The sequence below is a fragment of the Moschus berezovskii genome, chromosome 2 (assembly GCF_049115385.1).
Source record: "Moschus berezovskii isolate FMDL1 chromosome 2, NW_MosBer_1.0, whole genome shotgun sequence".
Lineage (NCBI taxonomy): Eukaryota > Metazoa > Chordata > Mammalia > Artiodactyla > Moschidae > Moschus > Moschus berezovskii.
The window spans coordinates 86,487,071-86,499,567 of NC_142461.1; the positions used below are offsets into that span (position 1 = coordinate 86,487,071).

The 12,497-nt window shown below is 34.4% G+C and overlaps 2 non-coding genes across 2 annotated transcripts; both read right to left on the reverse strand.

Moving 5' to 3' along the window:
• Positions 1–5,464: 5,464 nt before the first annotated feature.
• LOC129538788 (U6 spliceosomal RNA) lies at positions 5,465–5,571 on the reverse strand. Its single transcript, XR_008682324.1, has one exon. It is a non-coding gene; the product is annotated as a U6 spliceosomal RNA (small nuclear RNA).
• A 115-nt stretch (positions 5,572–5,686) lies between these two features.
• On the reverse strand, positions 5,687–5,793 carry LOC129538806 (U6 spliceosomal RNA). Its single transcript, XR_008682341.1, has one exon. It is a non-coding gene; the product is annotated as a U6 spliceosomal RNA (small nuclear RNA).
• Positions 5,794–12,497: the final 6,704 nt, after the last annotated feature.

Sequence of the window (12,497 nt, forward strand, 5' to 3'; positions counted from 1 at the left end):
AAATATACAAAACACTCTTAAAACTCAGTATTAAGAAAATAAAACTCAAAAAATTAAAAGATCTGAATGGACACTTCACAAATGATGATAAACAGATAGCAAATATGCATTAGCAAAGATGCTCAAAATCATTCATATTAAAATAGCAACGATATACCACTACACATCTATTAAAATGGCTAAAATCTAATCTACCGACAACACGAAATGCTGGTAAGGATGTGAAGCAATGCTGCTGCTGCTGCTAAGTTACTTCAGTCGTGTCCGACTCTGTGTGACCCCATGGACGGAAGCCCACCAGGCTCCCCCGTCCCTGGGATTCTCCAGGCAAGAACACTGGAGTGGATTGCCATTTCCTTCTCCAATGTGTGAAAGTGAAAATTGAAAGTAAAGTCACTCAGTCATGGACTCTTATTTTTGGTGGGAATGCAAAATGGTACAACTACTTTGAAAGGCAGTTTGGCAGTTTCTTACAGAGCTAAATATACTCCTTCCACATGATCTATCGGTTATGATCTTTGGTATTTATCCAAATTAGTTGAAAAGTTATGTCCACAAAAAACCTGCATATGGATTTTCATAGCAGTTTTATTCAGAATTGGCAAAATTTGGAAGTAAGCAAGAAGTTCTTTAGTAGGTTGAATAGATAAACTGTGGTACATCCAGACAATGGAATATTATTTAGTGCTAAAAAGAAATGAGCTGTCAAACCAAGAAAAGAGATGGAGGAACCTTAACATCATATTTCTAAGTGAGAGAAGTCAATCTGAAGAGCTTTCATGCTGTATGATTCCCAACTGTATGACATTCTAGAAAAGTAAAACTTATGAAGACAGTAAAAAAAACCTGTGTGTATTAGGGATTGGGGGGAGGGCATGAGGATGAATACTAAAGCAGAGAAGACTTTTAGGGCAGGTAACTATTCTCTATATGCTATAATGGTGAACACATACCAGTATATATTTATCAATATCCATATAATGCATAACACAAATAATAAAACCTAATGTAAACTATGTATTTTGGTTGGTAATGATGTATCAGTGTTGATTAATCGATTGTAACAAATGTACCACATTGATGGTGGATGTTTATGGTGGGGGTGTTTGTGTATATAGGAATTCTCTGAACTTTCCATTAAATTTTGCTGTGATCCTAAAAGTGCCCTAAAAATTAAGACTATTAATTTAAAAATAAAAGCAAAACAAAAAGAATGTGATGAATTTAACTTATATAGTCAGTCAAGAAATGTATAGTATTCTGATTTTTATTTTGTTTTCCTAACACAGGTGAATTCTTCTGACATTTATCCCCCAAATGAACACACACACACTTTTCCTATGCATATTTATCACTTATCTGCTTATCTCCCACAAAGATTATTTTTCATTACCTGGGAGATAATGTATTAAGGCAAATGTATTGTAGTGAATTGTGATTAATTTTAGGTCTAAGGCATTGGCTTTCTTTGCCTAAGCCCAGTGGGTGTGATGATGTAAAGGAGAATTGGTCTATTTAAATGACTGAATCTATCAAAGGATCAAACATATTTTAGATTCTATCATGAATTCTTAATCTAGAGAGGTTTTAGTACTAAAATTTCATATCTAAATGTTAAAATGTAAACTTCCATGACAATTGCCCAAGATCATATAATAAGCACAGGCATTGATGATCACAGGCAAAAGATTTTCTGACTCAAGTAAGGTGATGAGTGGTAAGATGGATGAAGCCCCTTGGTCTGTGGCATTCAGATAAAGGACATTTGACAGGACATGAATGAATTCCTGATCACCAAAATTTCAGATTTCTTTCAGAGGTTTATTAATAAATGAAAGTATTATAATTTAATATACAGAAAGAGAAGCCTGCAGCAATGTGTATGTGTTAGCCTTTTACAAAGAAAACGTAACAGCAATGATTTTATTTCCTATATTTTTTCTCCAACTTTAAAATTTGACATTTGTGGTGAATCATAGATATAAGATTTCAAGCATATGGAAATAAAAAACAGAAATATATGCAATATGTACGGAATCATCTCTGGTGCTTTGAACTTTAACCAATTCATTCACCATTTAAAAACAATTAAAAAATTCATTAAGTTGGATTCTGCCCTTGGATACACACAACAAAATCCCCATTGAAGTCAATGGAAATTGTACATGCATATCCAGGGGCAGAATTTGGCCCGCTGTGTTTAATTCACTCTGATCATTCCTATTAATTCAATATTAATATTTCCGTTCATTTATTCAATTAGTTCTGTGGTATTCAAAATTCATTGTATGTAATACATTGTGATCAGGCAATCATTTCATTTCCAGTCCACTTTCTAACAATCAATATTTGAAGTTAGTCAAGGCAAAATGCACTTAAAAACCAAACAGAAATAGAAATAGTCCCTCTGCAGAGATATCTTCTACTTTGTTTCCTGGTTTCTTGGGCCTGACCTCTCCCTGGAGATTTAGTCAGTGTGAGAGACATTAGCAAATTGTGGGGCAGAGTTGGCCCTTAGATCAAATGCTACTTTGTGGCGTAGCCAAGTAGGGCTATCTAATAACAGCCAGATGTGAAAGACTAAGCTCATGAAATACCCACCACTTAATTAGGTCACACAATACCACTTGGCTCCCAATCACATTTGTGCTATCTCTGTTCTGAGCAGAAGGATCTCTTCTGTCTTCAAGGAACATAGATCAAAATGAATACAGTATGTTAACATTGTAGTATAAACATTACATGCATGAATAAGTGGGACTAAACTCAAGAAGTGTAGTGATGTCTAAGTTCCTACCTATTTCTTTAGGTAGGCCAACTTAAACTTCTTGTACAATTTTATATGCATTATAAGTATCCATAATATGTGTGATTATCAACAAATTGGGAGAAAGGAAGTATATGAAACTTGACAATTCATATTTCAATATTCATTAAATATTCTAAAAAGAATTATGTTCACTATTTTTGTTTTGTGACAGATTTATTGAGTTATAATTGACATTAAAAAAGAACCTAATACTAAAAATGCACAATTTGATAGGTTTTGGCAAATGCATACACCTGTGAAACCATCATTACAATTAATATATATTAAATATATTCATCATCCCCAAAAGTTTCCTCATGTCTCTAAACAACTCCCAAACCACTGTTCAGGAAACCACTGAAGTGTTCTCTGTTATTAGAAATTAGTTTATAGAGTTTTAAATAATCAAAAATACATATTCTTTAGCATCTGGCTTCTTTTATTCAGCAGAAATATATTGAGATCCAACCATGTCATTGTTTCTATCAGTAGTCCACTTATTTTTATCTCTGAATGGTAGTCCACTGTATGGATAAAATTTGTTTGCACAGTCCTCTGTTTGTAGGCATTTGGAGTGTTTGCAGTTTGGTCTATTACAAGTAAAGCTGCTATGAACATTTGTGTACCAGTCTTTATAGGGACATCTTGACTGCTGACCTTGAGAAAATAAGTAGGATAGGCATGGCTAGTTAGTATTGTATATGTATGCTTAACTTTTTAAGAAACTGCTACATTGTTTTCCAGAGTGATGTGCCATTTTATATTCCTGCTAGTAGTGTAGTAGAGTTCCAATTCCTCTAAATCCTTAGCGATGTTTGGTATAGTCAGTCTTTTTAATTTTAAACATTGTCATAGTGTGAAAGTGTTGCTCAGTTGTATCCAACTCTTTGCAACCCCATTGGACTGCAGCCCACAAGATTCCTCTGTCCATGGAATTCTCCAGGTAAGAATACTGGAGTAGGTAGCCATTCACTTCCCCCGGGGATCTTCCCAATACAGGGATCCAAACCTGCAGGTCTCAACCCAATGGATTCTTTATCTTCTGAGCATAAGTGTACAGTAAAATCTATTGTTCCTTTATTTTGAATTTCCTTAATGACTAATTATGTTGAGCATCTTTTCCTTTCTATTTTCCATCTACTTATCTTCTTTGGTAAAGTGCTCAAATATTTTGCCCATTTTTAATTGAGTTTATTTTTTTCTCAAAAAATTGCTTATTTTCTTATTGCTGATGTCAAAGAGTTATTTACATACTCTGAATAAAAGTCCTTTATCAGATATATACATGGCACATATTTTCTCTGAGTCTGTTCGTTTATTATCTTAACATTACTATTACAGAGGGAATTTTTTTTTTTTTTTGACTTTTGATGACAGTCAATTGGTCAGCTTTTTCTTTGATCTTTGGGCATCATACTATTGGTTTGCTATCTAAAAATGTTTGCCTAATAAAACATCAAAAAATTGTCTTCTGAAAGTTCATAAATTTATATTTTGTATTTAGCCATATTGTCCATTTGGATTTAGTTTTCATATACTTTACAAGATAAAGATTAAAGTTCAATCTTTGTGCATATTAATATTCAATTATTCCAGCATCATTTTTTGAATCAATTAACCATTCTCAACTGAATTTTGCACTCATGTCAAAGATAAATTGTCTATATGTTGTGGGTCAGTTTCTGATCTAATTATTCTGTTCCACTGATCAATTTTCTGATCTTTTATGTCAATACCATTCTATCTTGATTGTTGCAATCACTTTACAGTGGTTTTGAAATTAGATAGTGTTTGGCCTCATGTTTTTTCTATGTTGTTTTGGCTATTTAGATCTTTTACATTTCATATGATTTTTGGAATCAACATGTCAATGTCTCCAGAAATACTCCTGGGATTTTTGCTTGAGGTTGTGTTAAATCTATAGATAAGTTGAGGAGAATTGGTATCTTAACAATATTGTTTTCCAGTCAGTGAACATGGTATGCTGTTGTTGTTCAGGAGCTAAGTCATGCCTGACTCTGTGTGACCCCATGGACTACAGTGCACCAGGGTCCACTGTCCTTCACTAACTCCCAGAGTTTGCTCAAATCCATGTCCATTGAGTCGGTGATGATATCTAACCATTTCATCCTCTGTCACCCCATTTTCCTTTTGCCTTTAATCTTTCCTAGCATTGGGGTGTTTTCCAATGAGTTGGCTCTTTGCATCAGGTAACCAAAGTATTGGAGCTTTAGCATCAGTCCTTCTAATGAATATTCAGAGTTGATTTCCTTTAGAGTTGACTGGTTTGATATCTTTGCTGTACACTGGACTCTCAAGAGCACAATTCAAAAGCATCAGTTCTTTGGTGCTCAGCCTTCTTTATGATCCAACTCTCACATCCATACATAACTACTGGAAAAACCATAGCTTTGACTATTTTGTCAGCAAAATAATGTCTCTGCTTTTTAATACTCTGTCTAGGTTTGTCATAGCTTACCTTTCAAGGAGTCTTTTAATTTCATGGCAGTCACCATCCACAGGGATTTTGGAGCCCAAGAAAATAAAGTCTGTCACTGCTTCACCTTTTCCCCTTCTATTTGCTTAAAGTGATGGCCAGAATGCCATTACTTAGTTTTTTGAATGTTGAGTTTTTTTTCTTATTTATTATATATTAAAAATATGGAACACTTCACAAATTTGTGTGTCATCCTTGTGCAGGGGCCATGCTAATCTTCTCTGTATCATTCCAATTTTAGTATATGTGCTGCTGAAGTGAGCACTGAATGTTGAGTTTTTTTTTTTTTTAATTTTTTTCACAGATGTTTTTTATTTGTTTTTAATTTTTATTTAATAAATGGTAAAAAGCACAATGCCATTAACAGTTAAAATTTTACCAAATGAAAAAAATACTATAGAATACACAGTATCATCCTTGTGCAGGGGCCATGCTAATCTTCTCTGTATCATTCCAATTTTAGTATATATGCTGCCGAAGTGAGCACTGAATGTTGCGTTTTAAGCCAGCTTTTCACTCTCCTCTTTCACCCTCATCAAGAGGCTTTTAAATTCCTCTTCACTTTCTGCTGTTAGAGTGGTATCTGCATATCTGAGGTTGTTGATATTTCTCCCAGTAATCTTGATTCCAGCTTGTGATTCATCCAGCCTGGCATTTTTCATGAGGGACTCTGCATAGAAATTAATAGAAGCTAAATAAGCAGGGTCACAACACACAGCCTTGTCATACTCCCTTCCCAATTTTGAGCTAGTCCACTGTTTCATGTCCAATTATAAACTGTTGCTCCTTGTCCCACATACAGGTTTCTTAGGACACAAGTAGGATGGTCTGGTACTCCCATTTCTTTAAGAATTTTCCACAGTTTTGTGATCCACACACTCAAATGCATTAGTGTAGTCAATGAAGCAGAAGTTTTTCTGGAATTTCCTTGCTTTCTCTATGATCCAGTGAATGTTGACAGTCTGATCTCTGATTTCTCTTCCTTTTCAAAACCCAATTTGTACATCTGGCAGTTCTTGGTTTATGCACTTCTGAAGCCTAGATTGAAATATTTTGAACATAATCTTGCTAGCATGGAAATGAGCACAATTGCATGCCTCTTTGAACATTCTTTGACATTGCCCTTCTTTGGGATTGGAATGAAAATTGACCTTTTCCAAACCTGTGGCCACTGCTGAACATGGTATATTTCTATATTTGTTTATGTCTTCTTTAATTCATTTCAGTGATATTTCAAAGTTTCCAGTATACAAGAGTTAGAAGTCCTTCTTCAGATTTATGTTTAAACATTTTCGATGCTATTGTAAGTGGTATTTTTAAAATTTCAACTTCGGGTTCTTTGTTAATAATATGTGAATACTGTTTTTTTTAAATATTAAAATTGTATCCTGCAGTCTTGCTCAACTAACTTATTAGGTTTTGGAATTTTGTTGTAGATTATATAAAATCTTATGTGTAGTGGATCATGTCATCTAAGAAAAAGGACAGTTTCAGTTCTTTGATTCTAATTTTTTCAAAGCTTATTGTGATATCTAGAAGCTCCAATAAACTGTAGAATAGAAATGGTGAGCACAAATATTCTTGTCTTGTTCCTGATCTAAGAGAAAAAGGAATAAGTCTTTCACCTCTAGTACATTAGCTGTAGGTTTTCCCTAGATGCCTTTGTCAGACTTTAAGCATTCCCTTCTATTTATAGTTTGCTGATTTTTAAAAAAATTAGGAATGAACGTTGAATTTTGCCAGATGCTTGTGTGTTTGTGAGTTTTCTCTGTGTGTGTGTCTATTAAGATGATCATATGGTTTTCCTTGTATAGTTTATTAACATGTAATGGTGAATTACATGGATTGATTTTTGAAAGTCAAATCAACAAGCAAAGCATTATTCAGATAAACTCCACTTCATTATAATATAGTATTATAATGCTTTATATTGCTGCATTTAACTTATATTTCAGAGAGAATTTTTGCATGCATGCCATAAGGCATATGCATCTGTAGATTTCTTTTCCTGTAACTATTTTGTGTGTTTTTGATATCAGATTAATCCTGTTCTTAGGATGATTTGGGGAAGCAGTCTTTTGTCTTGAAATTTTAAAATAAATTTGTGTAGAAATGATGTTTTTTTTCATTAAATGTTTGAGAAAATATAATAGTGGAGCCATCTTGGATAGAAAAAAATTTGGAATGTTTTTAAACATGAATTAAATTTATTTAAAAGATATAAGACTGTTTACAGAATCTCTTTCAGTTTAAGTGAGTTTTGATGGCCTTTGTCTTTCAAAGAATTTCTCCATTTCATTGAACTTGTTGAAATTTTTTGCAAAAAGTTTCTCATCTTATCCTTTTTTATATTTGTAGACTTTTTAGTGAACTACTTTTCTCATTTCTGATGTTGATATTATGTGACTTTCTCTTTTTATCTGAGAAGTCTAGTTAAATGTTCATCAATTTTACTGATTTTTCACAAAGGAAAATATTAGGGTTATTATTTTTTCTATTGGGTTTTTCTGAATCTTGTTTAATTAGTGTCTGCTCTGATGTTTACTGTTTCCTTTTTCTCATTCAGTTCAGTTCAGTTGTCCCTCAGTTGTGTCCGACTCTTCGTGACCCCATGAATCACAGCACGCCAGGCCTCCTTGTCCATCACCAACTCCTGGAGTTCACTCAAACTCATGTCCATCGAGTCGGTTATGCCATCCAGCCATCTCATTCTCTGCCATCCCCTTCTCCTCCCGCCCCCAATCCCTCCCAGCATCAGAGTCTTTTCCAGTGAGTCAACTCATTGCATGAAGTGGCCAAAGTATTGGAGTTTCAGCTTTAGCATCAGTCCTTCCAATGAACACCCAGGACTGATCTCCTTTAGAATGGACTGGTTGGATCTCCTTGCAGTCCAAGGGACTCTCAAGAGTCTTCTCCAACACCACAGTTCAAAAGCATCAATTCTTCGGCACTCAACTTTCTTCACAGTCCAACTCTCACATCCATACATGACCACTGGAAAAACTATAGCCTTGACTAGATGTAGTACTTTGTACTTTGTTGGCAAAGTAATGTCTCTGCTTTTTAATATACTATCTTGGTTGGTCATAACTTTCTTTCCAAGGAGTAAGCACCTTTTAATTTCATGGCTGCAATCAGCATCCATAGTGATTTTGGAGCCCCAAAAAATAAAGTCTGACACTGTTTCCCCATCTATATCCCATGAAGTGATGGGACCATTAAATCTCTTCTCTAATATTTTTTTTTTAAGATAAAACATCAAGCCATTCATTTGAGGTCATTTTTATTGTTTAATATGGCCATTTAGTACTATAAATTTCCCTGCTTATACTTCATTGTACTTCTTTGGCAGCATCTCAGATATTTTGATATGTTGTGCTTTTATTCTCATTCACTTCACACTACTTTTTTTTTTTAGCCAAATACTTACTTAGGAGTGTGTTGTATAGCTTCCAACTATTTGTCATATTTATGGAAACCTTTACATAATTGATTTCTAATATAATTTTATTATAGACAGTGCTGTGTTCTCAGTCACTTCAGTCGTGTTTGACTTTTTGTGACCCTATGAACTGTAGGCGGCTGTTTTGACCTTTAATTATACTTAGCTTTGTTTTTTGAACCAAAATTTAGGATATCTTAGTAAATGTTCCCATGTATTTGAAAAGAATGTATATTTTAACTGTTGCATGGATTGTTCTATATATGCCAATTACATCAACTTGGTTGGTAGTATTTATCAATTCCTCTGCATTCTTTCTGAATTTAATCTATCAATTTTTGAAAAAGAAGTATTGGAATCTCTGATTATGACAATGGGTTTATTTATTTTTTCCTTGTGATTCTTTCAGGTTTGCTTTGCTTAGTTTGAAACTTTTTTATTGTTGTTAAGTTATTAAGTCATGTCTGACTCTGTGACCCCATGAACTGCAGCACTCCAGGTTTCCCTGTCCTTCATTATCTCCCAGAGTTTGCTCAAACTCATGTCTATTGTCTATTGAGTTGATGATGTCATCCAACCATCTCATCCTCTGTTGCCCCTTTCTCCTTCTGCCCTCAATCTTTCCCAGCATCAAGATCTCTTCCAAGAAGTTGACTCTTTGCAACAGGTGGCCAAATTATTGGGGATTTTTCAAGTATTGTTATTAGGCATATCCAAGTTTAATAGTGCCATGTCTTTTTATTGAATAGATGTGATTATCATTATGAACTTATTTTCTTTGGCTATATTCTTTGTTCAGAAATCAATTTTCTCTGAAATGCATATAGTGACTTCATATTTCCTTTCATTAATATTAGTATGGTAAATCTGTCATTCTTTTAACTTTAGCCTATTTGTGTCTTTATATTTAATATTCATTTTTTATAGGCATTTACAGTTAGATCTTACTATCTTTTTTAATCTTATTATTTCTGATTTTAAATTGGAATTTTTCGAGTATGTCTATCTAATATGATTATGAATATAGTTAGGCTCAGATCCATTATATTTTGTTTTCTCTTGGTCCTATATATTATTTGTTCCCATTTTCTTTTTATCTTCTTTTTGACTGAGTAGCTTTCATGATGTCATTTTATGTCCTTACTTTAGTTTACTAACTGTGACTATTAATTTAATGATTGACTTGTGGTTTAGAGCATGTTACCTTAGCATCACAGTCTACCTTTCTGTGTTAAAACCTAACTACTGTGTACTTCTATCACTCTTCTCATATGTGCAAGCTATTATTGTTTAAATTAAAAAAGCCCACAATGTATTTTTACTGTTTTTTTGTTTAAAGAGTCCATTATATCTCAAAGAAATTTAATAGTAAGAAAAAATTTGTTTACTCACATATTTATCTTTCCCAGTGCTGTCTGCTTCTTTGTGTGCGTCTATATTTTCATCTGTTAATGTTAACTTGAATGAATTCCTTTACCATTTCCTATAGTATAGGCCTGGTGATAATGAATTCTTTCAGTTTTTATAGGCATGCAAACATGTTTTGTTTAGTTTTGATATTGAAAGATATTTTTGCTGAATGTAGAATTTGGCAGATTTATTCCTTTGGTTCTTTAAGGATGGCCGTCTGCTGTCTTCCTGATATCACTGGTTTTGTTAAGAAATCTACTATGTCCTTGCCTTTATTTCTCTGTATGTTATTTATCATTTTTCCCCCTGGATGTTTTTAAATTTTTTTCTCTTTTTCCACGCTTTTAAGTAATGTGATTATAATGTAACCTAACGTGTTTTCTTTATTTTGTGCTTAGCATTTATTGAGCTTCTTGGATCTATAGTTTTTATCAAATCTGGAGAATTTTTAGTCATTATTTCTCCAATTATTTTTTATATCTTCTCTCTCAGTAGCTCCAATTACACAAATACTAGGATATTTGAAGTGTTTTCACAGCTTTCTAATATTTTGTTCATTTTTTCAAATTTTTCTTTATATTTTGTTATGGATTTTTTTATTCCTATGTCTTCAAGTTCACTATTTCTTTTCTACAATGTTTTATCTGCTGTTAGTTCATTCTAGCCTAGTTTCATATCTGACATTGTACTTTTTATCTTTAAAAGTTTGATTTTGACGTGTATGGGCTTTCCTGGTAGCTGAACTGGTAAAGAATGTGCCTGAAATGCAGGAGACCCTGGTTCAATTCCTGGGTTGGGAAGATCCCCTGAAAATGGATAGCCTATCCACTCCAGTATTCTTGGGCTTCCCTGGTAGCTCAATCAGTAAAGAATCCACCTGCAATGTGGAAGACCTGGGCTCGATCCTTGGGTTGGGAAAATCCCTTATAGAAGGGCACAGCAACCCACTCCAGTATTCTTGCCTGGAGAATCTCCATGGATAGAGGTGTCTGGCGGGCTGCAGTCCATGGGATCACAGAGTCAGACACAACTGTGTGACTAAGCATATATATATTGTATATATATATATATGTTTTATCTCTTTCCTTAACTTTTAAATATGGTTATAAAATCTATCTGCTAATTCTAATATCTATGGAAGTTCTTGGTTAATGAGTTTGATTTTTCTCCCAATCATGGGCCATAATTTCCTACCTCTTTGCATGTCTAGAAATAGTTGATTAGATATCAGACATTCTGAATTATATCTCATTGAGTGTTCAATATTTTTGTGTTCTTATAAACATTCTAGAACTTAATTCTGAAATACAATTATATGAAAACATTTTGCTTATTTTGCCTTTTGCTTTTAAGATTAATCACTTGAAACATAAGCAGAGCTCAGTTCAGTTCGGTTCAGTTGCTCAATCGTGTCTGACTCTTTGCGACCCCATGAATCACAGCACGCCAGGCCTCCCTGTCCATCACCAACTCCCGGAATTCACTCAAACTCATGTCCATTGCGTCAGCGATGCCATCCAGCCATCTCATTCTCTGTCATCCCCTTCTCCTCCTGCCCCCAACCCCTCCCAGCATCAGAGTCTTTTCCAATGAGTCAACTCTTCCCATGAAGTGGCCAAAGTATTGGAGTTTCAGCTTCAACATCAGTCCTTCCAATGAACACCCAGGACTGATCTCCTTTAGAATGGACTGGTTGGATCTCCTTGCAGTCCAAGGGACTCTCAAGAGTCTTCTCCAACACCACAGTTCAAGAGCATCAATTCTTCAGTGATCAGCTTTCTTCACAGTCCAACTCTCACATCCATACATGACCACTGGAAAAACCATAGCGTTGACTAGACGGACCTTTGTTGGCAAAGTAATGTCTCTGGTTTTTAATATGCTATCTAGGTTGGTCATAACTTTCCTTCCAAGGAGTAAGCACCTTTTAATTTCATGGCTGCAATCACCATCTGCTGTGATTTTGGAGCCCAAAAAAGCCTAATTATTCAGGCAAGATTCTTCTGAATATTCTATTCATTGACGTATTTTTTATGAGGTTTTCCAGTCTGACCGGAAGGGATGGGCACTATTCCTAGCTATTTGTTATCACTAGACACTGTTACTTCTAATTTTTTTTGGTTCTTTTCCCCTCAGGCTTAGGTAATTTCTTCAATAATCAGTACTCAGCTGAATACCAGAGGAGAATTCTATAAGGGTATCTGGGGTTCCTTCTATGTAACTCTCTATCTCTGATACTGTGTTCTGTAGTATCATACCTTGGTCTTTCTCCTATCTGGTTTCCTCGACTTAATGAATTTGCTTGATTGACCTGGATTCCCCTTTCCTGGAAAATATCC